Source organism: Nannospalax galili, unplaced genomic scaffold, assembly GCF_000622305.1.
Source record: "Nannospalax galili isolate Female #2095 unplaced genomic scaffold, S.galili_v1.0 scaffold891, whole genome shotgun sequence".
In the NCBI taxonomy this organism is placed as follows: Eukaryota; Metazoa; Chordata; class Mammalia; order Rodentia; family Spalacidae; genus Nannospalax; species Nannospalax galili.
In genome coordinates, this window is record NW_008330576.1 from 4,224,054 (window position 1) to 4,251,260 (window position 27,207).

Here is a 27,207-nt window from a genome sequence, read left to right on the forward strand (position 1 = left end):
AGGTGTCCTCAAAGAGCCCCAGCCCCTCCTGCAGGGAAGGTGCTGCTCTTTTTTTTTTTTTTTTTTTTTTTGTCTTTTTGAAACATGGTCTCTGTGTAGCCCCAGCTGTCCATCCCCAGCTGGTCACTTTGTATACCAGGCTGGCCTTGAACTCAGAGATCTGCCTGCCTCTGCCTCCTGAGTGCTGGGACTAAAGGCGTGCGCCACCACACCCAGCCTCTCACCCTCTTTCTAAGCTTGGGCTTTACCCTCCTGTACAACATTCACAGTGGCTTCTTCATCCTTGCAACTGGCGTTCATCCTTGTCCTAGCCTTGACAGTGACCCTAGATACATTGTCTTTAATACTCGTTCTGAACTTCACTCTTAACTAAATTGGGCTTAGACCTGTGAGATTCAGGTCATTGAAATTTAAGACCAGGGCCATAATCAGTATGAGGTATGATCAGGGACAGACTGATTAAAGTCAAAATCAGAGTGTGGGTGAGTGTCCAACGCCACAGTAAAGTCTGTGACAAGTAAAGGCTGCAGGTCAAAATTTGTTGAACACAGTGCAAGATTAAGTTTACTATTAAGTATGAGGGTCATGGTCAGGATTGGAGCTCTGGCAAGGATCAGGGTCAATGATAAGGTGAACTTCAGTTCATGGTCAAAGCCAGGTTCAGAGATAGGGTCAGTGTCAGATTCAGATTCAAGATCAATAACCCCAATAACACTGGGGTTAAGGTTAAATTCAAGTTACCTTTCCAGGTTGGGTGAGAGTGAACATGATATTGTGGCATTCAAGATCAATGTCAGAAATTAATTGTATTGCTGCCTTAACAAATCACCGCAAATTTAGTGGCTTAAAGTGAAACAATTTCTTTCTGTAGGTGTAAATTCTGGTTTGAGTCTTGCTGGGCCCAACTCAAGGAATCAGCTAGGATTCATTCCTCATAGCAGGCTGTAGGAGAGAACTCATTTCCCTGGTCATAACGTTCTTAGCACACACCTGTAATCCCAGAACTTCAGAGTAGAAAGCAGGAAGATTTTGAGTTTAAGATGAGCCTGGATTACCTAGCGAGATTGTACACAGCGTGGCTAATACACCCTGCCTCAAAAAAAAGAAAGTTTCACTTTCCCTGCTGGCTGTGGGGAGCCATATACAATTTCTAGAGACTACCTCAGTTCCTGGGTTCTCAGTGCCCCAAGTCCAGGGCAACTGGACTTTTGGTACACCATGTACGGGGAGGGGGAAGCTGACTTTCTAGCTCTGTTCAGCCATTAGCCAAATGTCCTGCCTCCCTGTGGCCTCATGAAGCCCCTTGCCTTTAGCAGTCCCCAAGTACTGAGGACTTTAATTCTCAACTTGATGGATCCTGCAAGATCCTCATCCCTGACCCTGAGCTTTTACTGTATTTTGCTGTCAGGTGACTATTTTTAGTTTTCTAAGGAATGGTCAGAAGGGACACAGTAATTCCTGCCTACACTGAAAGGGAGAGACATGAAACTCCTCTTCATGGGAGACTTGAAGAGCTTTAGTGTACCAACCCAGTCATTAAGAAATGTTGCTCACACTATGCATTTGATTATTATGGAACTTATCTTAAGGGCCTTTCTACCTGTAGGAAGTTTGAATGCTAATACTTTTGTCAGTCCTCACCGGAAGGGGAGTGGCTGCTCTGTCTAGCCATATTCCTAGGCAAGGCTTTGCCTTCCATCTAGGGAGAACAGATGGGTACATTCAGGGGCCTCCCTGTCTCTCCTAGCCCTTTATGGTTTGTAAGGCCCACGTCTAAAACTGGGTTTGATCTCTAGCTCATGGCTTAACTGGGATGAGCTGGAATCTTTAGGAGGTGTGGTCTAGAATAAGGAAGGCAGTCAAATAGCCTCACTAATCTGACAGGAAAGGGATGAAATCTTTATTAACTCAGAGAGAGAGGAATACTCACATGGAGAACATCTTAACACATCTTAACATATGTTGTGAGGCCACTAAGCAGACACTGACCAGGCTCCTGTTGTCACCCATCACCAGGGGCTCACAGCAAGGTGATCTGTGGTCTTGTAGCTCCTGCCTCTTCTCTGTTAAGCTTGTGACTGCCTGGCATAAAGTATGAAACCAGGTGGCCAGAACTACAGGAACTCAGGATTCCCCAGTTCTAGACACCAGAAGTCCAAGATGAAGGCAATAAATCCTGAAGGCCTATGAGGCATTTGCCCATGGTTTCCCTCTGATTTCTGTTGGGTCACTGACTTGTGGCAGTGTGACTTCAATCTCCATACGGTGTTAATCTCTGTGTGCATGTTTATGTTCAAACGTGCCTTTTCTATAAGAACAAGTTAGGACCCAGCCAACTTGTAACTGCACTTCCAACAACGCTGTGTCTAACTGTATTCACCTTCTTACATGTTAGGATTAGGATTTCTATATTTGAAATTGAGGTAGGGAGAGGCACAATCCAGCCTGTGAATGGACTGTGAATTGTCCCTAGGTTAGGGACAGTGGGTCTCACAGAAGGAAGATAGAACCTTGAGCCCGAGTCTGTGAAGGTCAGGCAGAAGGGGCTGGCTTTTACTCCACCCAATAAACCAGGCAACCCTGTCTTCACCTGGGGAGACACTGCAGTTACCAGTCCCCAGGGACAGTGCCACCAAGAGCTGCCATCTGCTGCCACCTCTCAAGAGCCTGGCTTTCTCTCCACCAGTCAAGAGCCCCTGCCCAACATCCACTGCTCAGATTCCAATCAGTGTTTAATGCTGCACTTTATAAATTAGGAATGAACAGCTGGGGATCACCAGACCCTGTGGAGGACATCTTGTAGAAGACACTCAGAAGAGCAAGATCAGGAAGCAAAGCAGGTATGTAGTAGAGAAGAGACAAGCAGGGAGCCAGAGACTTAGAAAACAGTAATCTGTGTTCTTAGAAATCAGATGGCATTGTACCCACTGGAAAGAACAGTGAGATTAGGAGGAGTTGATCAAGAAGAATAGATGTTTACAAAACACTAAGTAACATCTGTCTATTATCAATTTATCATCTACTGTCTGTCCATCCATATCTATTATTGATCCATCATCTGTCATCCATGTATCATATAGCTATCATCTATTATTAATCATTATCTATCAGCTATTTAGTATCTATCATCTGTCCTATTGTGGTCATCCATAATATATCATCTATAATATATCTGCCTACCTATCCATCCATCAACTGTCTATAACCTAACTATTGACTTACATTTTCATCGACCATGTATTTATATTTATCCATCATGTATTTATCACCTATCTATCAATCACCTATTTACTATGTCTGTGTATCGTCTATCTTTCCCCAAACTCTTTCTTTGAAGATGGCTGTCTAGTACACTTTAATAAGAAAAAAAACTATACAGAATCAGATAGTGTATTTCATACAGAACATCTCGATCTTAATCATCTTTATAACCCTTTCCCCACTGGCACCCTCCTATACCCCCCACACTGGAATTCATACATTCTGTCATTTGTCTTAAGGCCTAGTGTGTCAAGTTAACTGTCCCCAGATATACCTCAGTGCAAGTTCATCTACTGAGGTCTAACCAGCTTATCTAGAGTCTATTGCTTCAGGAAGATTGGCTCTTTGTTACCCAGAAGTTATCAGTTGCCAGTATTTCTTCAGCTAAGATTGGGGTCACTGTCCATTTCCCCAGTTCTATAGTGGGGTTTTTGTTTGAGTTTGCATGTGTCCTATTCATACTGACGCCAGTGCTGTAGGTTCAAATGAGCAAGGTCTCAGGAGCTTGTAGGACTCTATGTCCATATGGTCATCTACCGACTCCCTGTCTTACAATCTTTTGGCCCGCTCTTCCACAATTGTTCCTGAGCCCTGGGTGGGTAGAGTTTAATATAGGAGTCCTGTCTAAGGACCAGCATTCTGCACTTAGTCTACACTTTGGCCATTTGTGACCTTTTGTATTCCTTATTCCTGGCCCTCTGTTGCATGAGGGAGCTTCAATTAAAGAGATTCCATCTCGCCCCAGTCAGACGGGCTATCATCAAAGAAACAAGACTCACTTTCAGAGCAGCTCTGTCACCTGCACAAGATGTGCACAAAATGGGCCCGTGAGCATTCCCAGCCCTCCCTGAGGAACTACTGGTAGTTAAGGTCATTGAAGGAAGGGCATCATCTGCTTCAGTGCTGTAGCTTCTGGTAACTTGCCTCTGCTCCTGTAAGTAAACTCCCATCCATGTGCATGCAGACAACCCTCAGTGGCCCTCAGTGGGACCGAAAAGCAAAGCAAAACAAAAAAGCCATGGAAAGTGAAAAGGGGACTTGGGGAAAGAGGGTTGGTGGGAGGGGGAAGAGGAAGAGAGCACTGCAGTGAAAATGAACAAGTATAGTTTACACACACGTGGAGACATCAAAGAACGAAAATAAGTCAAAACACCTGGTGTGGTGGCATACACCTTCAATCCCAGCACTCAGGAGGTAGAAGCAGTCAGATCTCTGTGAGTTTGAGGCCAACCTGGGTTACATAGCAAGTTCTAGGCCACCTGAGGCTACAAGGAGACCCTGCCTCAAAAATCCAACTATGCAAAGCAAAACAAGACAAAAAGTCAATAAGAGAAAACAAGTGATAACAGATGCTGATGAAAACGTGCACAGGAAGATCTCATCCCTGATGGGAACTGCCCTGTGACCCTGCCACACCACCTCTACTTAGGTCTGAGCTACAACCTATGCTACATATTCAGAAGACCATCTTGGAGACACGACACTTTGTCTCCAAAGACAGACAGGGAGGAAGGGAAGGAAAGACAGGGAGAGGGAAATGAGGGGGGGGGGCGGCAGAATAAACTAGAATGAGAAGAAATAGAAATCAACTGAAAATAAATCAGGGATTATGCATACAATAGACGTAGGAAACAAGGACACTAGTTAATTGTCACTGTATTTCAAGTGTTCAAGAAGGTAGAGGTTAAGTATGTTAAGTAGAGACATCTGCAACAGAAAAATGACCCAAATTAAATTTTAAGAAATAAGGTTATTATAGGTCTTGGTCAGGCATGGTGGCACACGCCTTTAATCTCAGTACTCAGGAAGAGGCAGGTGGATCTCAGTGAGACTGAGGGCAGCCTGGTCTACACAGCAGGATCTAAATCAGCTGGGACTACACTATAAGAACCATTGTCTCAAAAAAGAAATTCAAAAAAGATTATTGGAGGGGCTAAAATGAAAGCAAATACATTGAAGGGAATTATCAGCAAATGAGACATGTTGAAGACAAAGCAACAGAGACTACTCAAAGTAGAGGCTGAAAACAAGGGACAGATCATTAGTAATCCACAATAAACCTTTAGCAGCCTAAATACCAACAACAGTAGCCTCTAAAGAGGAGGAGTGGGAGACAAAATTATTTGAAGAAATGGGTCTTGTTACAGGTTAAATAACTATTTCCCCCAAGCCCATGTGTTAACAGTTTGGTCTTCAGGTTAGCGATGTTATCAAACAGCTATCTATGCTCCCTTAACTCTTCCTGGATAGGATTGGTGGGAGGGCACAGAAGCAATTCAAGTGCTGGTCTTTGGTGGCTTTGGCAGAAGCATCAGACAAGCAGAAACAGTAGCAGTCTTCTGTTCTAACGGTCGTGAAAGCCTCAGGTAGCCTTACAAGTGCTACCACTGTTAAGTGGGCCACACATTTTCCTTGCCAAACTACGTGCTTTTTTACATCTTTCTGCTCTGCATTTTGCTAGATTCTCAGTTAAATCTAGATGATACATAACCAGCAACAACCAAACCAAGCCTGAATGCTAAGCAGCTTTTGCCAAAATTCTCCACCAAATAAATGAGCCCATTGCTTTTAAATTCAGCCTTACTCAAAATTTCAAGACATGGTCTAAATGTAGTTTGTTCTTCAACAGAATAGAAACAAATGGCCTGTAGTCTATTTTATGGTATGGTCCTGGTTTCCCTTTGAAACCTGATTAGCCCCATCTCTATTGTAAATGAAGGAAAACAATGCCTGGACTTAAAAGGAACTAGGGAGATGGCTCTGCAGTTAAGAGTACTGGCTGTTCTTGCAGAAGACCTGGGTTCATATCCCAGCACTCACACCGTGGCTAACAACCAACCATGACTCCAGTTCCAGGGGATCCGATGCCCTCTGCTGTGCTCTGTGGGCATTACATGACATGGGTGCACTTACATAATGCAGGCGTAACACTCATACACATAAAAATAAATAAGTAATAGCCAGGCGTGGTGGTGCATACCTGTAGTCCCAGCACTCAGGAGGCAGAGGCAGGAGGATCTCTGAGTTCGAAACCACCCTGGTCCACACTTGGGGTTCTCGCCCTGGAGGTCCTAAGACCTCTACTGTCTTTGAAATAAGCATTCCCTGTATCCATGGTTAATTTCAGGACTAGACATCAACATCTGGCACTATAAGTAGTATGTTTTGGATGCACCTAGTTTTCATGTAATTGCATCATATATGTCTATGATAATTGTTTTCATGTATTAAGATTCTGTATAATTGTCATGTATTTTTATGTTTCTATGTGTTTGAGAGCTCATGTAATCATGTCCATGTGTGTCCATGATACTTGTCCTTATATGTCTTTATGTCAAGATAATTTCAAACTGTGGCCACTTTAGTTTTTTTTTTTTCATTCTATTTTGCACAAAAATTATTGGTTTTGTTTCTTGCATGCCTAATTAAAATACACAAGTAAAAATTTACATTCAAAGGCTTTATAACTCTAGGTACCCTAATCATTTTTAAATCTATTGAACAGTGTCTCTAGGTCTCCAGTTATGTAAAAATTCTATTTGTTGAGTACCTTTTTGATTGTGGTTTATTCTCGAAATGTTTTAAAATATCCATTTTGTTTGTACACAGTCTACATAAACTTGTTTCTTTTTTTATATTATTTTTATTTTATGTGTATGTGTGTATTGCCTGCATGTAGATAAGTGCACCCATGTCCTGCAATGCCCACGGAGGACAAAAGAGGCTGTTGGATACCCTGGAACTGGAGTTATGGACAGTTGTTTGCTGCCATGTCGGTGCTGAGATTCGAACCCGGGTCTTCTGCAAGAACAGTCAGTGTTCTTATCCACTGAGCCATCTCTCCAGCCCCCAAAATTATATTTCTTAAGATTAATTTACTTGGTATAAAATTATTTTGCAAGTAAAGCCTCATACAAACTGAAACTGTTAAATTAAACTAAAAATATTTTTTCCAGGTCAAAATGTTCTCTTTAATCCTTAATTATTTTCCTACTGGTATGTTTAAGATGGTTCTTCATTTCTCTTTGTGTATACAAAACTAAGTATTTGTTACTTAATAAGTTCTTACAACAAATAATAGGTTTGTATATTAATGTTATGTCTCAGGATATCAATAAAAATAAAGGGTTGAAAAGTCACCTATCCTCTTGTTCAGGGAGACCATGGAGACCCCACCAGATGGACTTGAACCAGTGTCCAGTCTACAAAGTGGAGGGTCAACATAGTGGAAACATTTCCTCCACGCTTCCAAGTGAAACCAGACACAGTAGAGCATGACCTTTGACTGATCTTCACATAGATAGAACTGATAAAAGGAGCCAGGAGCTCCTCCCAAGCCCATGTGACCCCCAAGAACATATCCTCAAACGACATTAAAAGTAAAAATAAATTGGTTTATTTGGGCCAACTGTATACAGTCCTTAGCACCCAAAAGGAAAGTATAACCAATGATTAAAGTGATCAATATATTTCTTTAAGAGTTCAAGGGATTACACTTCCCAGACATTAGACTTAAGTCCATATACAATGTTATTTAGACAATTATTTCTCATTGATGATTTTGTTTCTAATCACAAAGTGCTGCTCAGATGTAAGACTTCAAATCTTGGTCTGCAATACTGTAGTGCCCACCTATAGCTAAGGGAGACAAACCACTCTTGCTCTAAAATGATGGCTAATTTTGTTTTCTCCCGTTATCTAGAAGCCTTGAGAGGGAACTGACACGATTCTAGTCACTCCAATAGCTATCTAAATGCCTGAAAACAAAACAAATCCTGAATCCATCACTCTCGATTCCAGCCTTGGACGACAAAAGAAAAATGAGGAGAAACCCAATTGAGTGATGCTTTTGGAAGCTCTCGTCAAGAAATTCCAATGGACTCTTTTAAGAACATTTGAAATTTGCCCTGTTCTGACCTTTTTCTGGTACCGTGTCTAGAACTTGTAATGCTAACTACTCTTGCCTTTACTTCTCCTTCATATCTAGGCACCATTCAAGGACTTTCTTTTCTCCCTACAGTTAAGTTATCCAATTTGGGAGTCTTTTAGATAGAACCACTGAAGGGGTACCCTAATTGCCTCATCCTGTGTCCCTTTTCAGCATGGAAGAAGCCAGAGCAGTCTGTGCGCTGATTCCCTATTGGCAATTTGGATAACCTCTTCAGGGGATGGTGTCATAAGAATAGGAGGTAGGAATTGGCCAGGCAGTTAGGTAAAACCACCTCAAAGGAAGGAGTCAGCTTCTTGGCTTAAAAGTCTCAATGTCCCTGGGCCTCTTAGCAACATATTCTGTCCCAAAGGCCAAAAATGTCAAAAGTATTTGTGAGCTCTTATCTAATCCCTAAAAGAATTTAGGGTTACTGCTCCAGAGGGGGAAATATTAGAGTTGCCCCATTAAAAAAGGGGGTCCTGGAAAGTTGTTCAGGAAAAAGTGATGGAGAGATATGGTAGGAGTTGGAGGGGAGGGAGTGGCGTGGATTTGGTCAAAACATCTTATATGCTTATATGGGTGCATGAAATTGTCAATAAATTATTTTCAAAAAGACTGCTATCAGTTAAATACAGTTGTGGCCGTCTGTATACATTGCACTCTTCTGTAAGAAAGCTTTACTGGTGAGTTGAGGGATACATTCATTTTCTCTCTGTCCCTTGTTCTGCTATGTTCCATGAACCTTAGGTGTAGAGGTTCAACTGTAGATGTGTCACCTAGTACTTGGAATCTCTCAGACATATATTCCTATGTCTGACCAGTTGTGGAACTCTGCAGTAGCCTCTGTCTGTTGCAAAAAGAAGCTTCTTTGATGAGTGGTGTACGGTATGCTTGTCTGTAGTATAAAAATTTATGTTTGGCATATGGTAAAGGAATTACATGTATCTTGAGATATGAAAGAGTTTCTTCTAGGATCGATGCCCTCACTCCCACTGAGAGGGCTTTAAGTCCAATTAGATAGCTGCTGATTATCCCCCAAGACAAGAGTGCCACTATTGCACCAAGAGAGGTAGTTTGTCATGCTGGTCATTATGGGTATTGGAATTTAGGGCTGGGTTGGACCACTGACTGTTTTTCTCCCTATGCACTAACTCTTTGACACTGTATGGACATTTCTCATGGGGTTTCAGGGGCATCACATTTCCCTCTGGGTTTCCTAGTCCCCCAAGATTCATTCATCTCTATTATTACTCCTCCCATCCAGCCTCCCTCCTCCCTCCCCAGTCCCAGTGCCATTATCCCTCCCCTCCCCTCAATAACACCCGCCTCCCACCATCTCCACCTCTCCTGACTTCCCCCCACCACCTTGGCTCTCTGCACATCCCTCCCTCCTCTCCTCCCTGCCGAACACTCCCCACTTTCCCCATCTTCCCCTTTTAATTGACCTGCCCCGGTCTGGTTTAACTATGATGATCTGATATAACTATGGTTATGGGTATTGCCCCTGGCATGGTGTAATTGTGGTTTTTAAGCTTTATAATCCTTGTTCTGCCTCTACTCAGGGTCCAGAATTCTTTCTGGTGATAGTCCCTCTTGACTGTCACCTATTACTAATGAAAGGACTCTTAATTCAGCTGTCACTATGTGGGGTTCCTCTGTGCCTCATGCTTGGGATTACAGTGAAACTGTCTGAGAGAGGTGTAAAAGCTATTATTTATGTTTGTGATGGGGGTGGAGTTTACATACAAATGTGAGGGTTCTTTGATAGTTTATGTGAATATTCTGTGTTTTTAGGGGGTTATGTGTATTTGAAGAGAGTAAAGGGATGTGAAATGCATGTCGAATACTTATCAAGCATGTGTGAATCTATAGCTTGCATTTCATGCACATGTGGGCTTTTTTTAACTTTTAAAAAAATTTACTGAGCATTTCACACATGCATATAAGGTGTTTTGATCAAATCCACCTCCCCTCCAACTCCCTCCCACCTCCCCTCCAAGTCTACCTCCCCTCCAATTCCTCCCATATCTCCCCATCACTTTTTCCTGAACAATTTCAAGTATTATTTTACTTTTTATTTTTTATGTGTATAAGTGTTATGCCTGCATGTATGTTAGGGTACCATGTTATGCAGTGCCCGTGGAGGACAGAAAAAGGCATCAGATGCCCTGGAACTGGAGTTATGAACAGTTGTTAACTGTCATGTGGGTGCTGGGATGTGAACCTAGCCAGTGCAGTTAATCACTGAGCCATCTCTCCAGCCCCAAATATGTTTTTTTACAAGTTTTATTATTTTTATTTTATGTGTACGCGTATTGCCTGCATGTAGGTAAGTGCACCCATGTCGTGCAATGCCCGTGGAGGTCAGAAGAGGCTGTCGGATCCCCTGGGACTGGAGTTACAGACAGTTGTTAGCTGCCATATGTGTGCTGGGACTCAAACCCGGGTCTTCTGCAAGAACAACCAGTGTTCTTAAGTGCTGAGCAATCTCTCCAGTCCCTCAACTATGGTTTTTATAAAGAAAAACCTGTTTTCAGTCCTTGGATTTCCTATCTAACCCCCAATACTTCTACTTTCTATGGAGACATGTTAGTTCACAACTAGTAACAGAGGTGACCTCTGGAAACCCAACAGTACCCACCTGTCAGGAAGGGGGCAGTTGGTAGTGAGAACAGAGTTTCTGCAGTCTTACGATAGCTACACTCTAGGAAACTTGTCCCTGCCCAGTAGCTGTCCCACTGAGGAGTCAGCAGCACCTCTGACTGTCCAAATGATTTTTAGAGGGATTGAGAAGGAAGAGGACTCAGCTCATCTGAATTTGTGACAAATAAACAACACAGTCCTGTGACTGACCATCATACAGACAACATACTGTGCAAGTTATGCTGTCCATACCATCTGTCCATTACAGGAGTCATTCTGACCCCCACGTACCAGGACCAAAATAAGGATGGAGCATCTACCTCAGTACAACCTCTTCTTCCCCCTGGCCTTGAGATTCCTACCTTGATTCCCACTGAGTACTAGAGCCAGAGAGCATCCCTCCTTCCCTCTCTTCTATCCACCCTCTCCTTTATCTCCACAGCCTCTTCAGTGCTGGGTCTGAACATAAACATCAACCCTGGTGCCTCCATGCCTACATTTGGAACCCTGTCTGTTCTCCCATCTGCCCCACAACCAGCACCCCAGTTATTATGGGAGCCCACAGCACCCCTCATGACTGTGGGAATCCCCCCCAGGAATCCCCTAGTACTATCTGTTCTGCCTGGGATGTCTTTGGTGGCAGGAGATGGGGACTATGGCTTGAATACAATTGTGTCTTTGAACATTGTCCAATCTGGGACACCAGGGAGACCAACCCAGCCTGTACACAAGGCCAACACTGTCCTCACTCAGACACCCTTAATTGTAATGTTCCAGGAATCTTTGCTAGGGGTATAGGATGCCCTGCTCAGGACCCTCACCCACCAGTCCCATTTCCAGTTGTCCACCTGGTCCCTATTGAGCCCCCAGTGAATGCAGCACCACCTCCTCAAGGGTTATATGGTGAGGGTGGTCCAGCCAATCTCCAGGCCAACCCCACAGAAAACTACTTGTCCAAACTGGACAGCATCTAAGGGAAATTCCGGCACTGGTAGCATTTCAAGACCTTAGTACGCAGGCACCTGCCTCAAGACTCCTGACGTGGAAACTTTCTCCTGCTTCCTCATGTAAGTACTACCTGGGACTGGAAGGTCCTCATGGACTCCACATGATGCTTGTTAGGTGGTTAACAGAGCAGATCCTTGTAGGTGGGCTACATAGCAGGTTTAATGTCTGCTTGTAAACAGTGAGACTTTGTCTCAAAATCAGAGTAAAATGAGAACAGGTGTGTAGCCCAGGGATAAGTGAGTTCTAACTGAGCATGCATGAAGCACTAGATTCAATCCCTGGTACCACTCAAAAAGTTGACAAACACTTATTACAATTTGATTGTAATAAGTTTGTAGGATAGTATATGTTAATATACAAAATCCTACTGTTTTCTTATATTCCAGAAATGAAAAAGTGGAGTTTGAAAATAAAACACATTATCATTTTCGGTAGTACAATCAAAACGAAACAGTTAGTTACACATCTCATAAAATATGTGTAACAGTTATGTACAAAATTAGAACTTACTTTACATTCATTGTTCAGACACTGCTTCCCAAAGCACACTGATGTCCAAAACTGGCCCTTCTAGGGAAAATAAAGAAGTCATTTTTATTGTTGTTATCAGATGATGCTCAGGTCCACAGTAGAAGACAGGATTTTAGAAGCCTCCAGCCTTGCAATAACAGAAAATCCCCCAGAAATTTCAAAGGCAAGTTGTACCCAATGGTTCTTCCCTAGGCTGGAACTTACTATGTAGACCAGGCTGGCTTCTAAGTTATGGCAATCCTACCTCATCCAGGAATCCTAAGTACTGGAATTACACATGTGAGCCACCACACATGGTGTCTTCAACTCTTAAAAACCACTGGAGAAGGCATGTTAAACAGACGGATGCATTTATAGATTGATATCATTGAGGGAATCATATCCTTTTATTGAGCCAAAGACTCCCATTTTTGCAGGGGACTTGTCTATGCTGACACCACTGCCACAGAAGCATATGAGGTGGTTTCCAGGAGCTTGTAGGACTTTGTTTCCACGTGGTCATGCATCTCCTCCCTGGCTCTTACAATCCCTGAACCTTGGGTGTGTAAAGTTTAATAAAGCAGGCCTTGCCCAAGGACCAGCATTCAGCAGACTCTTTATCTCGATGCTTTGGTCATTGGTTTTCTGGAAACATATAGAAAAACACTATCAGAAACTCAGACTAACACCCATCAGAGTTGACTAAGGTTCTCAGGGAGAAAGAGAGCCTCAAGTGTGAGTGTGGGGTGTAGAGGAGGTTGGGGATCCTTAGGGACCTGTTACCTTCTGTCTCACATGCTCTCTGTGGAAGCATTGCTTCCTAGTGTCCTGATTCATGGGTTGGATGGGAAGATGTGAAGCTGGAAAAAGCACAGCCTGAAATTTGCTATATAAAACACACCACTTTGGCTGGATGCCCCTCCTGAAACTCAGAAGCCTGCAAGAAGATGGAATTACTGAGCAGATCCTCCTGGTGCCCCTGGGAAGAACATTGTCCCACTTGGCATCTCCAGCACTGTCTTTTACTTTGGGATTCACATTCATAGGAACTAAATTAGGATGTCGGGATTGAGAATCAGTATGGTAAGAGACTAGCCCCAGGACTGGAATTCAGGAGACCTGGATTCAGGTCCATGTGTGGTGCTGTGTCATTTGGGGTGAATCCTTTCCCTGCTCTGGGTCTGGTTTCTTGCTGTAAGTGCAGCATAGAAAGGTAGATCAGTGACTTCCAGAGCTTTACTGTTATTACTCAGGTCTGGTCTCCGGACCTCTGTCCACCTCACAACACAGGCCTGGGTTCTCTAGGGCCCTGCAAACTGCATTTCACGTTCAGGGCACTGCTAGATCTTCCCAGACAGTAATGAAGACTGAACACATGGCCCTCCCTACAGGAGACTTCCCTCCAGGCCTCCTCCTTCCTTTTCGTATTTCTGTTTATGACTCTAAGTCATGGCAGTGAAAAACACAGAGTCCCAAACTTTGTGTAAGGAGAGCAAGCACAAAAGTCATCCTGCATAGCCAGATCTAGCGGCAGAGGCAGGAGGCTCTCTGTGAGATCAAGGGCAACCTGGTCTACACAGGGAGTTCCAAGCCATCTGGGGCTCCAGGAAGACCGTCTCAAACAAAAATTCATCTTGGGAAAGAGTTGGCCAGAAAATATTCCCACAAGTTTAGCTGTTATGGTCAAGAAGTTCTCTGATCCCCTGAATCCTGACAGCTCATAACATGGGGCAGTTCATAAAAAGGAGTAAAGGCTGACAGCTCTGCTGTCACTTTGTCCACCTGCACTGACGCTGCTCCTGCCTCTTGGGTAGACCGTGAGCCTTTTGACTGGCGAGAAGGTCATCCATGCTCTCCTTTCCCAGGCTCAGATTGAAGAGCTCTCTAGAGAGGGCAAGAGCACCAAGGGCTGTGCAGTCTAGAAAGTCTCAAGACTTACAACTGGGCTCCAATGGCAGGTTTGCCAAAATTCCCAGCATTCTTTTCTGGCAAAGATGAGTAAGATACATAGCTTGTGCTTTGCATCTCTCACTCATGGGTAAAGAAAACTACGTTTTCCGGGAGTCTTGAACTGGAGACTAGGCTCCTAAACACAGTTGGTAAGTGAGAAACTGCTTTGCCAGCCCTGATTACTGTCATGTCCCTACAACATGCAGAGAACAGTGTCTGACGCTGCTCCCAAGCTGCCCTTGGAAGAAATTCTCCCTAGAGCATTCTACCACCAGCATGCTCCAGAGGTGTAAACTCTGCCCTTATCAAACAGCCTGTTTGTGTTTGCTAATAACTAGACAGGAACACAGTCACTGAAACATTATTTCCCAAGTCACTGCCCTGACAGAACGCTCAGACTAGTCCAGCCTTCCCTTCCTTCCCTCCCTTCCCCTCTGTTTGCCTATATTCAGAATCACAACAAATTGAGAGAGATTCTTGTTTACCTTGCTTCACTCGAGAGCCCCAGACAAGGTTGGAGCCTGTGAGACAGAGTGCACAAGTGTCACAGGGAGGCCCAGGGTCCTCTCCTCACCACCCAGCAGCACTTCTGATCCTTATGTTTCTAAAATAGGCAAGATCATAAAGACACCAATGTAGTTAAGTAAATCAGAAAATTAATGATAGCAATGAAGAAGCATGAACACATTCTGGATAAATGACATGGCCTAACAGGACATGCTTATATCTTGCCTGTCCCAGGTATCCCTTCCCTGTGCCACCCTGAGCTCGAGTACAGAGAGGAAAGGCACATGCTTATTTTGAAAGTCCATTTACCATGAATTCAGTTTAAGTAGATATATAAGATGAAACAATATGCGTAGGGCTGTAAGTCCCACCGAAGTTGAAGAGTTGAGGAAAGTAACTGACTCTTCCCATGCTCTCTGGGCCAAGACGGCCCTAAAGAGAACTGTAGCTATCCCAGCTAGTCAGCCACACCATTTACTGTTCTTCAGGTCCCATTTCATGATCGCCATCATCTTTGCATTCTTTTTTAGTGGTAGCACCACTATCTTTTTACTTTCAACATGAGTCAACTACTACCATTCTCTATTCAGCTTTTTTTGCAGGACATTGAGCAGCCCAACTATTACTCTGTATGTCCTCTCTTGGGGAACCAGTTTGTCAGTCCCTCTTGGAGCAAACCTTTTGCCTACCACAACAAGTCTTGTAATAAGAACACAAGGTGCCTGGATAAGTGACAGGCTGGATAGTGCCATCTAGATGACATGTGTCCTCTACAAACATGTAGATTCCAGGTAGATTAAAAAAAAGTCAGGAATTATCATAAGCATACATCACTTTGGCCCATCAATGTTTGAGGGCTCTGTCATGAGTCTCGTGGCTGTGTGCTGGGCCAACATTGCTTGACAGCAGGTCTTCCTCTTGCAGGGTGAAAAGCAAAGCAAACAGAGGTCAACACAAAGGGAGTTTTCAGCACCACATTCATATCCTTGCAAGACCTGTTCAGAGAAATAAACACACCAGAGGTGAATGTCAGTGGGGACAGAATCTAATGACATTTATTGCAAATGATTCCAGGTATGTCTTTTTTTTTCCTTAATTTTTTAACACATTTAAAATTTTAAAATAATGTATTGATAATCTCATACATGCATACTCAGAGGTGTTTTAATCAAACCCATGCCCACTCTCTCCCCTCCAACTCCTCCCATATCTCTCCATCACTTTTTTCTGATAACTTCGTGTACTCTTTCTTTTGCTTTATTTTTTTAATGGGGCTATTGGCTACTCTAACACTGCCCCCTCTGAAGAGGTAACCCTAAAATCTTTAAAAGATTAGATAAAAGCTCCCAAACATTTTGGACATTTTTGGCCTTTGGAATGGAGTATGTTGCTAAGAGGCCCAAGGACACTGTGAGTTTTAGCCAAGAAACTGGCTGTTCTTTGGGGTCTTTTTACCCTAACTGCCTAGCCAATTCCTACCTCATGATGTCACACCATCCCCTGAAGAGGTTACCCAAATTGCCAGTAGGGAATAGGGATGCAGACCACTCTGGCTTCTTCCATGATGAACAGGGATGCAGGGTGAGGCAATTGGAGTACCCCTTCAGTGGTCTATCTAAAAGAATTCCAAATTGCATAACTCTTATCTCTAGGGGGAAAAGAAACTCTTTGAATTTTGAATCGTGAATAGGCAATGTGAAGGAGAAGTAAAGACAAGAGGGAGGAGCTCCTGGATCCTTTCTTTTACCAGTTCCAGCTAAGTGAAGATAAGTCAAACGTCCTGTTTGACCATGTCTGACTTCACTTGGAAGCATAAATGAGATGTTTTCCCTGAGGTAACTCTCTTCTTTGTAGACTGGACACTGGTTCAAGTCCGTCTCATGGGATCTCCACGTCCTTCCTGAACAAGAGGACAGGTGACTCACCAGAGTTACAGGACATTTTGAGTGATGTTCCATAGTCCCATGGTGCAGCAGGAGGCCTCCAAAGATGGCGTGGACTCAGAGCCCTGGGATTCAGTGAGAATTCACTTCACTTCTTGGTCCACAAATAGCCCGCCAAAAGGAGCCCATGCCTCTGAACCCTGCTCGTGAGCCCAGTCACTGCTGACAGACTGCGTGGTGTGGACTAATCAGAAAACGATACGCTGACTAAAGGGACTTGGGGGCGGAGAAAAGGGAAATATAAGGCCTGCCCCCTCCTGCATTGAACAAGCCTGCAGCACCTCGCCTAGTGCTTGCTTCTGCTTGACTCCCAGGGTCTGTGTGTTGACTCAGTGCCTCTTGCCCGCCCCCCAATTGGCATGGGACCCTATCCAGGTCAGGGTCTTCACAGCTGGCCTGAGGAGAACCTGCAACACCATGGAACTTAGTCGACCTTGGAGGGCAAGGGGCAAAAGCTGTCATTTAAGTCCCTCTGACCACATTAGTATAGGCCTCAAACTATGGCTGTTAAACATCCAATAAGGTTAGTTCCACCAGTCTGGTACTTTTAATTGTCATGTGTTAGGTAGATAAGGCTTGGGTAAAAAAACCAAATATTCTCAGATAAACCTTGAATAGATATATATTTTGTTCTTTAAACTAATTAACTAAACTATAACCATAGAAATTTTAAGATTGTGTGTATATTATTTTCATCTCATCCTTTAGAGAACTTCATCACTTGCTTAGGCTTTTTCATTTTTTCTACTTGGGAAAATATCTCCATTCCCATATCCTTTAAACATCTTTTATATTCTCATTTTCTTTTTAAATAATTATGAGATGTAATAGCATTAACAAATAAAATTTCCATCTGTTGTGAGACTTCTTTTCCTGGAGATGCTAAGCAATGCTTTCCCTTTTCAGGTTCTAGTGTCAAGCCAATGTTTGATTAAAGTTTTACTGGGGAGCCAATGAATTTATTGAGCTTTATCTAGCATGGGTCATGCCTACTCTTTCTAGCCTTTCCCAGCTTGTATACTTTAGCCCTCTCCAAATTCAGGAAGCCATGTGTGATTACAACCAAATTACATAGGGTTGGCTGGGAAGAGTGGCTGGATAATCCTGTGAAGGTCCAATGACCCTGCTTGGCCTCCATCTAATGAATGAGCACAACCATCAAAAAGACTTAATTGTGATGTTTAGCGATCAGGTTCAGCTAAAGTCGTGATGATGGTAGTTATTTCGTGCAGAAGGGACTTCTGTATAGATAGCATCACCTTATTAAAAGGACCTGGAATTTAAAAGGATTTGGTGCTAGGATCCACATGTGGGGGAGAACATAAGTCATATGTTTTTCTAAGTCTGTGTTACTTTACTTCATAGAACAGCTTCTAGATCCATCCATTTACCTGCAAATGTCATTATTTCATCTTTTTTCACTGCTGAATAAAACTCCATTATGTAAATATACCACATTTTTGTTAACCATTCATCAGTTGAGGGGCACTTAGGTTGCTTTCATTTCTCAGCTACTGTGAAAAAGAGTAACAAACATGGTTGTACAAGTGTCTCTACAATAGGATGAGTCCTTTGAGTATATGCCAAGGAGTGGTATAACCAGGTCATATGGTAGGCTCATTTCTAGTTTTTTTATGAGTTCTCCACACTGTTTTCCGTAGAGGTTGCATGAGTTTGCAATCCCACCAGCAGTGAATGATCATTCCCCTTTCTCCACATGCTTGCCAGCATTTGATATCATTTGTTCTCTTGATTCTAGCCAGTCTGATTGGGGTAAGGAGATACCTTAGGGTGGTTTTAATTCGCTTTTCCCTAATTACTAATGATGTGGAACACTTTTTTGAGATGTTTCTTAGCCATCTTTATTTCTTCCTTTGATAACACTGTTTAGATCTTGAGCCCATCTTTTCATTGGGTCATTTGGTTTCTCTTATTTTTTGCTTTTTGAGTTCTTTTATATTCTGGTTGTTAAACCCCTGTCAGATGTGTCACTGGTAAAGATTTCTTTCCATTCTGTGGGTTTTCTCTTCATTTTTTTGATTGTTTCTTTTCCTGTACAGAAGCTTTTTAGTTTAACAAAGTCCCACTTGCCGATTGGTGATCTTAATTCCTGAGCAACTCTGTCTGATTTAGAAAATCATTTTCTGCACCTGTATCTTGTAAGTTGCTGCCAATATTTTCTTCTAATAGTTTTAGGGTTTCCAGTTTCACACTGAGGTCTTTGATCCATTTGGAGTTGACTTCTGTGCAAGGTGAAAGATCTAGTTTCATTCTACAGATGCAGAACCAGTTTGACAACAGCATTTGTTGAAGATGCTGTCTTTCCTCCACTGTGTGTTCTTGGCACCTTTGTCAAATATCAGGTGGCTGAAATTGCGTGTACTCAGGTTTGGATCTTCAGTGATGTTCCATTGATCTATGTGTCTATTTTTGTGCCAGTACCATGCTATTTCTAAGACTTTTCAGCATCTATTGAGATGAGAATGTGGTTTTTCTCTTTGAGTCCATTTATATGATTAATGACAATTATTGACTTGTGTATACTGAAACATCCCTGCGTCTCTGGGATAAAACCTACTTGGATCCTGGTGTATGATCTTTTTGATGTGTGTTTGTATGTGGTTTGCAAGTATTTTGTTGAGAATTTTTGCATCTATGTTCATTAAGGATATGGGTCTATAGATTTCTTTCTTGGTTGTGTCTTTACCCGGTTTGGGTATTAGAGTGATGCTGGCTTCATAGAAGGAATTTGGGAGTTCTTCCTCTGTTTCTATCGTTTTGAATAATTTAAGTAGTACTGGTTGGAGATCTTCTGTAAATGTCCGGTATAATTCTGCTGTAAATCCATCTGGGTCTAGGCTTTTTAGTTGGGAAGCTTTGTATTACTGTTTCAATTTCTTGTATGTTATGGGTCTGTTTAAACTATTGATCTCTGCTTGGTTTAACTTTGGTGGTTCCCAAGATTTTAAATATCCATCCATTTCTTTTAGATTTTCAAAGTTAGTAGTGTATAGGTCTTTAAAATATTCCCTTATAATAGTCTGGATCTTCTGGGTGTCTAGTGCGATGTTTCCCCTTTCATCTCTGCTTTTGATTTGGATTTGCTCTTTCTTTTGGTTAACTGGGCTAAAGGTCTATCTTGTTTAGCTTTTCAAAGAACCAGCTCTTAAGATTCATTGATTCTTTGTATTGTTTTCTTTGTTTATATTTCATTAATTTCTGCTCTGACTTTTGTTAGTTCTTCTCTTTTGCTAGGTTTGGGTTTCATTTGTTCTTGCCTTTCCAGGTTCTTGAGTTGCAGTGTTAGGTCTATTTATTTGGGCTCTTTCTAATGTTTTAATGTAGGCACGTAGATCTATAAACCTCCCACTTAGGACCAATTTTAAAGTGTCTCAGAGGTTGTCTTGTGTTGTATTGTCCTTTTTTTGTTGAATCCCAGAAATTCTTTTACTTCTTTCTTAATTTCTTCTTTGACCCACTCATTGTTTAGGAGTGTGTTATTCAATTGCCACAAGCTCATGTAGTAACTAGAGTTTTGTCCAGTGTTGATTTTGAGCTTTATTGCACTGTAGTCTCATAGAATTTTTTTTTTTTTTGTATTTGTTGAGATTTGTTTTGTGGCCCAGTATGTGGTCAATTTTTGAAAAAGTGCCATGGGGTGCTGAGTATAAAGTATATTCTTTGGTGCTTGGGTGGACTATTCCAAAGATATCTGTTACATCCATTTGATGTATGGTATCATTTAATTCTGACATCTCTCTGCTTATTCTCTGTCCAGTTGACCTGTATAATGGAGACAGCTGGGTACTGAAGCCCCCTACTATTACTGAGTTGGGGTGAATCTGTGTCTTAACGTCCTGTAGTGTTGTTTTTATGAATTTAGGTGCACCAGAGTTTGGTGCATATATGTTAAGGATTGTAGTATCCTCTTGTGTTCCTTTGATCAGAATGAAATAGCCCTTTTTGTCTCTTCTGGTTAGTTTCAGTTTAAAGTCTATTTTGTCAGATATTAGAATTGAAACCCCTGCTTGTTTCTTAGTGCCATTTGGTTGGAATATTCTTTTCCATCCTTTTACCTTAAGGTAGTGCCTGTCCTTGAAGGGGAGATGGGTTTCTTGCAGACAGCAGAGGTGGGATGTTTCTTAATCCATTCACTTAGCCAGTGTCTTTTGACTGGGGAGTTCAGTATTCTTTGAAGGACTGGTTTTGTGGACATGTATTCTTTCAGGCTATTTGTGTCATGGATGATTTTTCTTCCCCCCTCAACTATAATAAACATTTTTGCTGGGTAAAGTATTTTGGGTTGGCATCTATTGCCATGTAAAACTGGAAATACCTTGGTCCAAGTTCTGGCTTTCATAGTTTGTATTGATAAGTCAGCTGTAATTCTGATGGGCTTTCCTTGGTACATGACTTCTTGTTTTTCTTTTGCTTTCAGTATTCTTTCTCCTGTACATTTAATGTTTTTACTATGATATGTTGTGGGGAGTTTCTTTTCTGATCCTGTCTATTTGGTGTTCTATGTGCTCCCTGTTTTTGTATGGGGATATCTTTCCTTAATTTCTGGAAATTCTCTTCTACCAACCTGTTTAAGATCTGGTCAACACCATTAACCTGAAATTCTTCTTCCTCTATTCCTATGATCTGTAGATTTGGTCTCTTCATGGTCTCCCACATCTCTTGCATATTCCATTCCTGTGTTTTTTACATTTTCCATAATCTCTGCTTGAGTGCTCCAATTCTTCAACTTAATCTTTCAATGTGGATATTCTGTTTTCCATTTCATTCATTCCAGTGGTGAGGCTTTTCCCTGTTGTTTCAAGTTGGCTTATTGAGTTTTTCACTTCCTTCTTCATTTCTGCCAGATGACACTCTACTCTGCATGGCTGAGTAGATTCTAAGGGGATGTTGGTCATTTCTACCTTGTTCCTCCAAGGGAAATTATTACCCTCCTTTTGGTGTCTTCAAAGTTTTTCTTCATCTCTGTTGAGTATCAGAGAACCCTTAAATTTATCATTCCCTTATATATATCTCTTGAAGACTCACACTTCTTGGAAAACTCAAAAACAGTTTACTGTCTCTTTTATAGATCTCCAGATATGTCCCAGTGAAATTTCAGAATCCTGAGGCCTGAAAGCCCATCCTATCTGCAAAGAAATGGCCCACACAACAGCAAGTCTGTCAGTGATGCTAGGTGCAAAGGGGAGGGAGCAGTATCCTCAGAGTGCCAATTCAGAATTCTATACCCAGCAAAACACACATCAAGCCAGGCTGACCAGACTCATTTCCCTGAATATAGGAACTCAAAATTGATTTCTCATGCCCTCTAGATGAAGGAGATGGCTCAGCAGGTTAGAGTACTTGCTGTGTAAGCATAAGGACCAGAGTTCAAGTCCCCAGTACCCACATAAAAAGCCAGGTGTGCCTGTGTGTGCTTGGGACCCCAGTACTATATGAGGGTGGCTTTCTAGCCACCAGCCTAGATCTAGGTTCAGTGGGAAATCCTGTCTCAAGTTAATAAAGTGGAGCATGATAGAGCAAAACACCTAATGTCCTCCTCCAGCCTCTGCTCAAGCATATGCACGTGCCCATTCGTGTCTACATACCACACACATATACTACATATACATACACAAACACAAACACAAACAAAAGAGATGTGTCCACGTGACCCTTGGGGTTGTTGATGAGGCAGCTGAATCAGCTTACCCACAAAGCCTTCTGAAGGCAGCAACATTTTGTCTATAATTCCCTTCCTGTGGGCCTAATCAGTTACTTGAGAGGAGTCTCAATGTACCTTTTACAGCCTAAGTTATCCTCAGTATTCACCATGTATGGCTCAGAGTACAATGCCAAATTGTAAATTTAAAAAAACTAACAAAAACAGGAAGTAGAAGGTGCCCTACATAGGTTATAGTCAGTGTCGGTCTGTCTGTCTCGCTCTGTTTTTCAGGTATTAAAAATAAGGCCTGGCACACTATTATTGATGCCAAGTGCCAACTAAAGCCAATAAATTAAAGATACCAAAAGATAACAAAGTCATTATTAACCATGGTGCCTCTGGAAGTAGGCTAGAAAGTGAGACAGAGGCCTTAATTCTATATTCCATGCTCCCAGGCTGCTTTTATCAAAGAGACATGCTGACTGGTCATTTAAAAGTTAGTTCACATGTCTTCTTCAGAGCAGGACCCACTGTCTTGCCGAGACTAAGTCATCTTCACAGATTGCTCTATCATTGGTTGATCCCTCTGGATTGGCGTCTCTCTGATGACAGGTGCAACTCAGTCACTGGCACAGCCTGTGTGCCTGTGAAATTTATTTATTCATTAGTCTACTGCACTAGGAGATTTCAAGGTCAACAAGCATGCACAGAAATAAATCACCTGGTCCCTAGATCCCAAATCCCACTAGAGCTGCACAACTTACAAGGTCTGGTGAGGGGAGGAGTGGTCCTAGTGCCTCACCTCCAAGGGCTAATAAAGATATCTCATCCTGTCCAGAAGAAAAGGTAAGATCATTCAGCCCCCAGGTCCCTCCCACCAGGTCCATGTAGCGCCAGTTCCCTGGCAAAAATCTGTCAGTTGGCAAAGGTAACAACATTCTAGGGTAATACCAGCTCTTTTCTACTCCACTAACACGGTTTGTGGTCATGCACAGGGGAAGCAGGATGGCAGCCTCCAAAGTGGGGAGGGGGTTACTTGGGGGAGCTCAGTTCTGACAGCCCCTATGATCAGAAGACAGTCCTGGCCCTGATGGGCAACCTGGAGATATACACCAGAGAATACTTTAAGTATTAACTAAAAAAGTCAGAGGCTTGGGGCTGGAGAGTTAACTTGTGCTAGCTCACGAGTTAAGAACACTGGCTGCTCTTGCAGAGGATCCGGGTTCAATTCCCAGCACCCACATGGTGGCTATCAATCATCCGAAACTATAGTTCCAAGAGCTCTGACGCCCTCTTTGGACCTCCAAGGGTACTGCATAACACAGGTGCACTTACACACATGCAGGCAATATACTCATACACTAATATGAAAATAACAAAATTTTTTTGAAAAAGTCAGAGGCTGGGGCTGGAGAGATGGTTCAGCAGTTAAGAACACTGACTGTTCTTGCAGAAGACTGGGTTCGAATCCCAAGACCTACATGCTAACAACTGTCCATAACTCCAGTTCCAGGGGATCCGACAGCCTCTTCTGTCCTCCATGGGCATTGCACAACATGGGTGAACTGACCTACATGCAGGCAATACATGCATACACATAAAATAAAAATAATAAAATTAAAAAAATAAAGTCAGAGACTGCCACTCCTGCAGCAGCTCAGGGCCACAACTGCATCACAACAACCCCAGTGCACAGTGGCTGAGGACATCAGGCCCAAGAGGAACACATTTGCTGTTCCTGGGAGGTTGCAGTATCTTCCCAGCAAAGGCAGAGGATCAAGCCCTCTGAGAACCAGGTGAGGTCCACACTTAGGTTGGGGTGGCAGGGTGCTGGCTAGCATTGGCAAGGTGCAGCTGGTGGCAAGTCTCTTTCCGGAGGATGTCTTTATGGTCTGAGTCAAACCAAAGTCAATCTCAGAAAACAATATCACATGCTTTCTCTAATTGGTGGGACCTAGATTTCAAACAGGTACGTAAAATCATGTTTGTACAGATGGCATGGAAGAAGTCAACCTGTCCAGGGGAACAAAGGGAACCAATGGGAAGGGGAGGGGCTCAAACAGGGAGCGAGGTACGGTGGGGTCCAACATACTCAAAAGTGTATCACATAGTTGCTTGAAAATAACCTTATATAACCCAGGACAGTAAAATTTTAAAAATTAAAAACACAGGCTAGACAGATGGTTCAGTGGTTAAGAGCACTGGCTGTTCTTGCAGAGGACCTGGGTTCAATTCCCAGCACCCATATGGCAGATAACAACCATCTGTGACTCCAGCTCCAGGAGAGCTGATGCCCTCTTCTGACCTCTGCAGGCATTGCACAACACAGGTACACTTACACACATGCAGGCAAAACACTCATACACATAAAAGTTTTTAAAATGTTTAAAAAAAAAAAAAGTTAAGGACACCTTATGGAGACATGGTCCAGAGGCATCCTGTGCAGGGAGAATAGGCCCAATATAGGGCTCCAGGTGCTTGGACAGAATCAGCAATGAGGGGTCCTTGGAATAGTTCAGGCCTCCCTGAAGACTCACCTCCCTCAAATCACTAAATGTTCACACTCAACAGTGATACCACCCCTGGGGCTAGCAGGCATCTGTCAGGCAACCCAGAGCTACAACTGTACACACCCATATCTCTTCTTTCCCCTCATCTCCTGGAGCACCCAAATGCTCCAGGGAGGCCCAGGATCCCAGGACACTCCACACTGTCCTGTTATATAGGGCCTGCTTCCACTTCCATGTCTGTAGGACTTGACCCAGGTCTACCCCCACTGCTCGCTGTCCTCTCAATCAATCTGAAGCAGGGTGTGCAGTCTGGAAGTCTGTAGGCTGGGTGAGCATTCAGGCAACAGCATCGGGGAGGGTCAGCTGCTCAGTCCCCCCAAGCTCTGTTCCTGACCAGTATCTGGATAAACAAGAAACCTTAGGGGAAAGACAACAACAGACAAGAACACAAATACTCAATTACTCATCCAGCCAAAAATGAAGCTAAAGGGACATGTGGGTGGTGCCAGCCAGGGCACTCAGAAAGAGAAGCCTTCTCTGTAAATAGCCCAGAAGAACTGTGATCCCCACCCTACCCGAGGCACAGGGAAGAGCTAAGGTTCCTGAAGGAAGAGGCCTCGGGAAGGACATGAAGTCAGGCCATACAAGCTATCTCCCAACAGGTTGGGGACGGGCCCTAAGCAGCAGTAGGCGCCAGGCTGTGGATGGCTCAGGAAACCAGTCTCATGCTCCTGAAGGCTGGCAGTCTAACCTGGCACCCCATGGTCATCAGAGCCTGAGCAAGAACTCCTGGCCCTGGTCCCTCCAGTACTCATTTCAGGAGGGAACCCTGGCCCCTCTCAGCCTCATCCTGGCAATGTAGTAGCCTGTTACCACTGTGCAGCCAGGGGTGTGCTTCCAACCCATGTTTAAGAAAAAGCATTGTCATCAAACTGAAAGTGCTCCTTACAATTACCACATAAAAAAGCTGACACAGAAAGTAGCCCAGAACTCTCAGACATTGAGTAACATGTCCCTTGAGTCAGTTCTTGAAGGACACCAGTCATCAGCGCCATGTCCCACTGTCCACCTGTGAGTCCAGCGTGTGCAGACTGAGGGCGAGGAGCTCAGATGAGTCACCATCGGGTATTTCCTTTGCCTTCTCTGTCAAGAGCACCAAGAAGTTTAAAGTTATCTAAGGCAAAAACTTGAATGTCTGGTCCCTCACTGTCTTTGAAAGCAATGCTGTTTTCTTCAAAAGGGAAGGGAGAGGGCAGAGCATGAGAGGTGTCAGGTGACTTGAAGCCTTGCTCTCTCTCTCAAAGATCACATGAGATCAAGTTTCCAACCCCAGAATTTCCAGTCAGCTACTGACAGAAAGAAGTAGGTATCCTCATGCCCAACAATAGTGAGCCATACTGTATAAAGTAAACCATTTAGAGCAATTATTAGTATAAACATCAAAGTGCCAACTCATGTTGGCTTAATTATTTTAAATGACTTATTGGTTCATATAAGCAATACATCCAGATGTTTGGGCATCAGGAGTGGCTTGATCAAAATCCCTCTCCATTTCTACCATTCCAGAAATACTGAGTCTCTCAATTTTCTTTGAAATGTTTCCTATAGAATTCAAGTGCCAGAAAGACTTCCATCAGCCATTTGAGCCATTTGAGCAAAGTCATCTCTAATTCCCAGCAGATCCGAAGTTTCACTCCTACAGACCTAATGCGATGCAGCTTTTTTGAAGTCTTCTCACACCCTCTAACCCTCTGCATCACAAAGCTGTAGGTTCTGAGCTGTAAAAAAAAGGTTACTGTAGACCTAAAGCTCTGGGGCCCAAGGTGCTTCTTCAGGCTTGACTGACCATTACAAATCAGTGATGCACAGGTGACCGAAACAGAGTAAGACCTGACTGAAAAATCAAGCATCTTTTACTGTGCTGTGGGCAGCTTTTTCTAAATGTTCTAGGTACCCTTGGCAGAATTTTAATTATTAGTGGAGAGAGCCAGGATCTGGCAGTGATCTTCTCATCTTCTGGTTTATGAACACGGACTCTGAGAATGTCTTTCCATAACAAAGGAGGTCAGCTAGCCATGGAGGGGATGCCCCACACGCCTTCCCAGCCCTTGTGAGCCCTGGAGCCTGCATCTATCACATCCTACATCGGCTCCAATGGCCACCTCACCTCATGAAGTCCCCATCCTTGTCATGAGCACAGCAGGTCAGTTTGGAAGCAAGTTCTCCATGTACCCTATCCTCCCTAGCCTGTAGGAGGCCACCTCCTTCCTGTATAAAGCTGTC

At 43.2% G+C, this 27,207-nt stretch overlaps 1 protein-coding gene across 1 annotated transcript in view; it reads right to left on the reverse strand.

Annotated features, from left to right (window-relative positions):
• The window catches only part of LOC103747186 (F-box/WD repeat-containing protein 12), a 46,126-nt gene extending 30,200 nt beyond the window's left edge, over positions 1 to 15,926 (reverse strand). Inside the window, exons 1-3 of the mRNA XM_029554276.1 lie at positions 15,119 to 15,926; positions 14,788 to 14,906; positions 12,353 to 12,412 (exon numbers count right to left, since the gene is read on the reverse strand). The gene's annotated coding sequence lies outside the window, so the exon portion shown is untranslated. The remainder of the gene's footprint in view (positions 1 to 12,352; positions 12,413 to 14,787; positions 14,907 to 15,118) is intronic.
• Between the last annotated feature and the right edge of the window lie 11,281 nt (positions 15,927 to 27,207).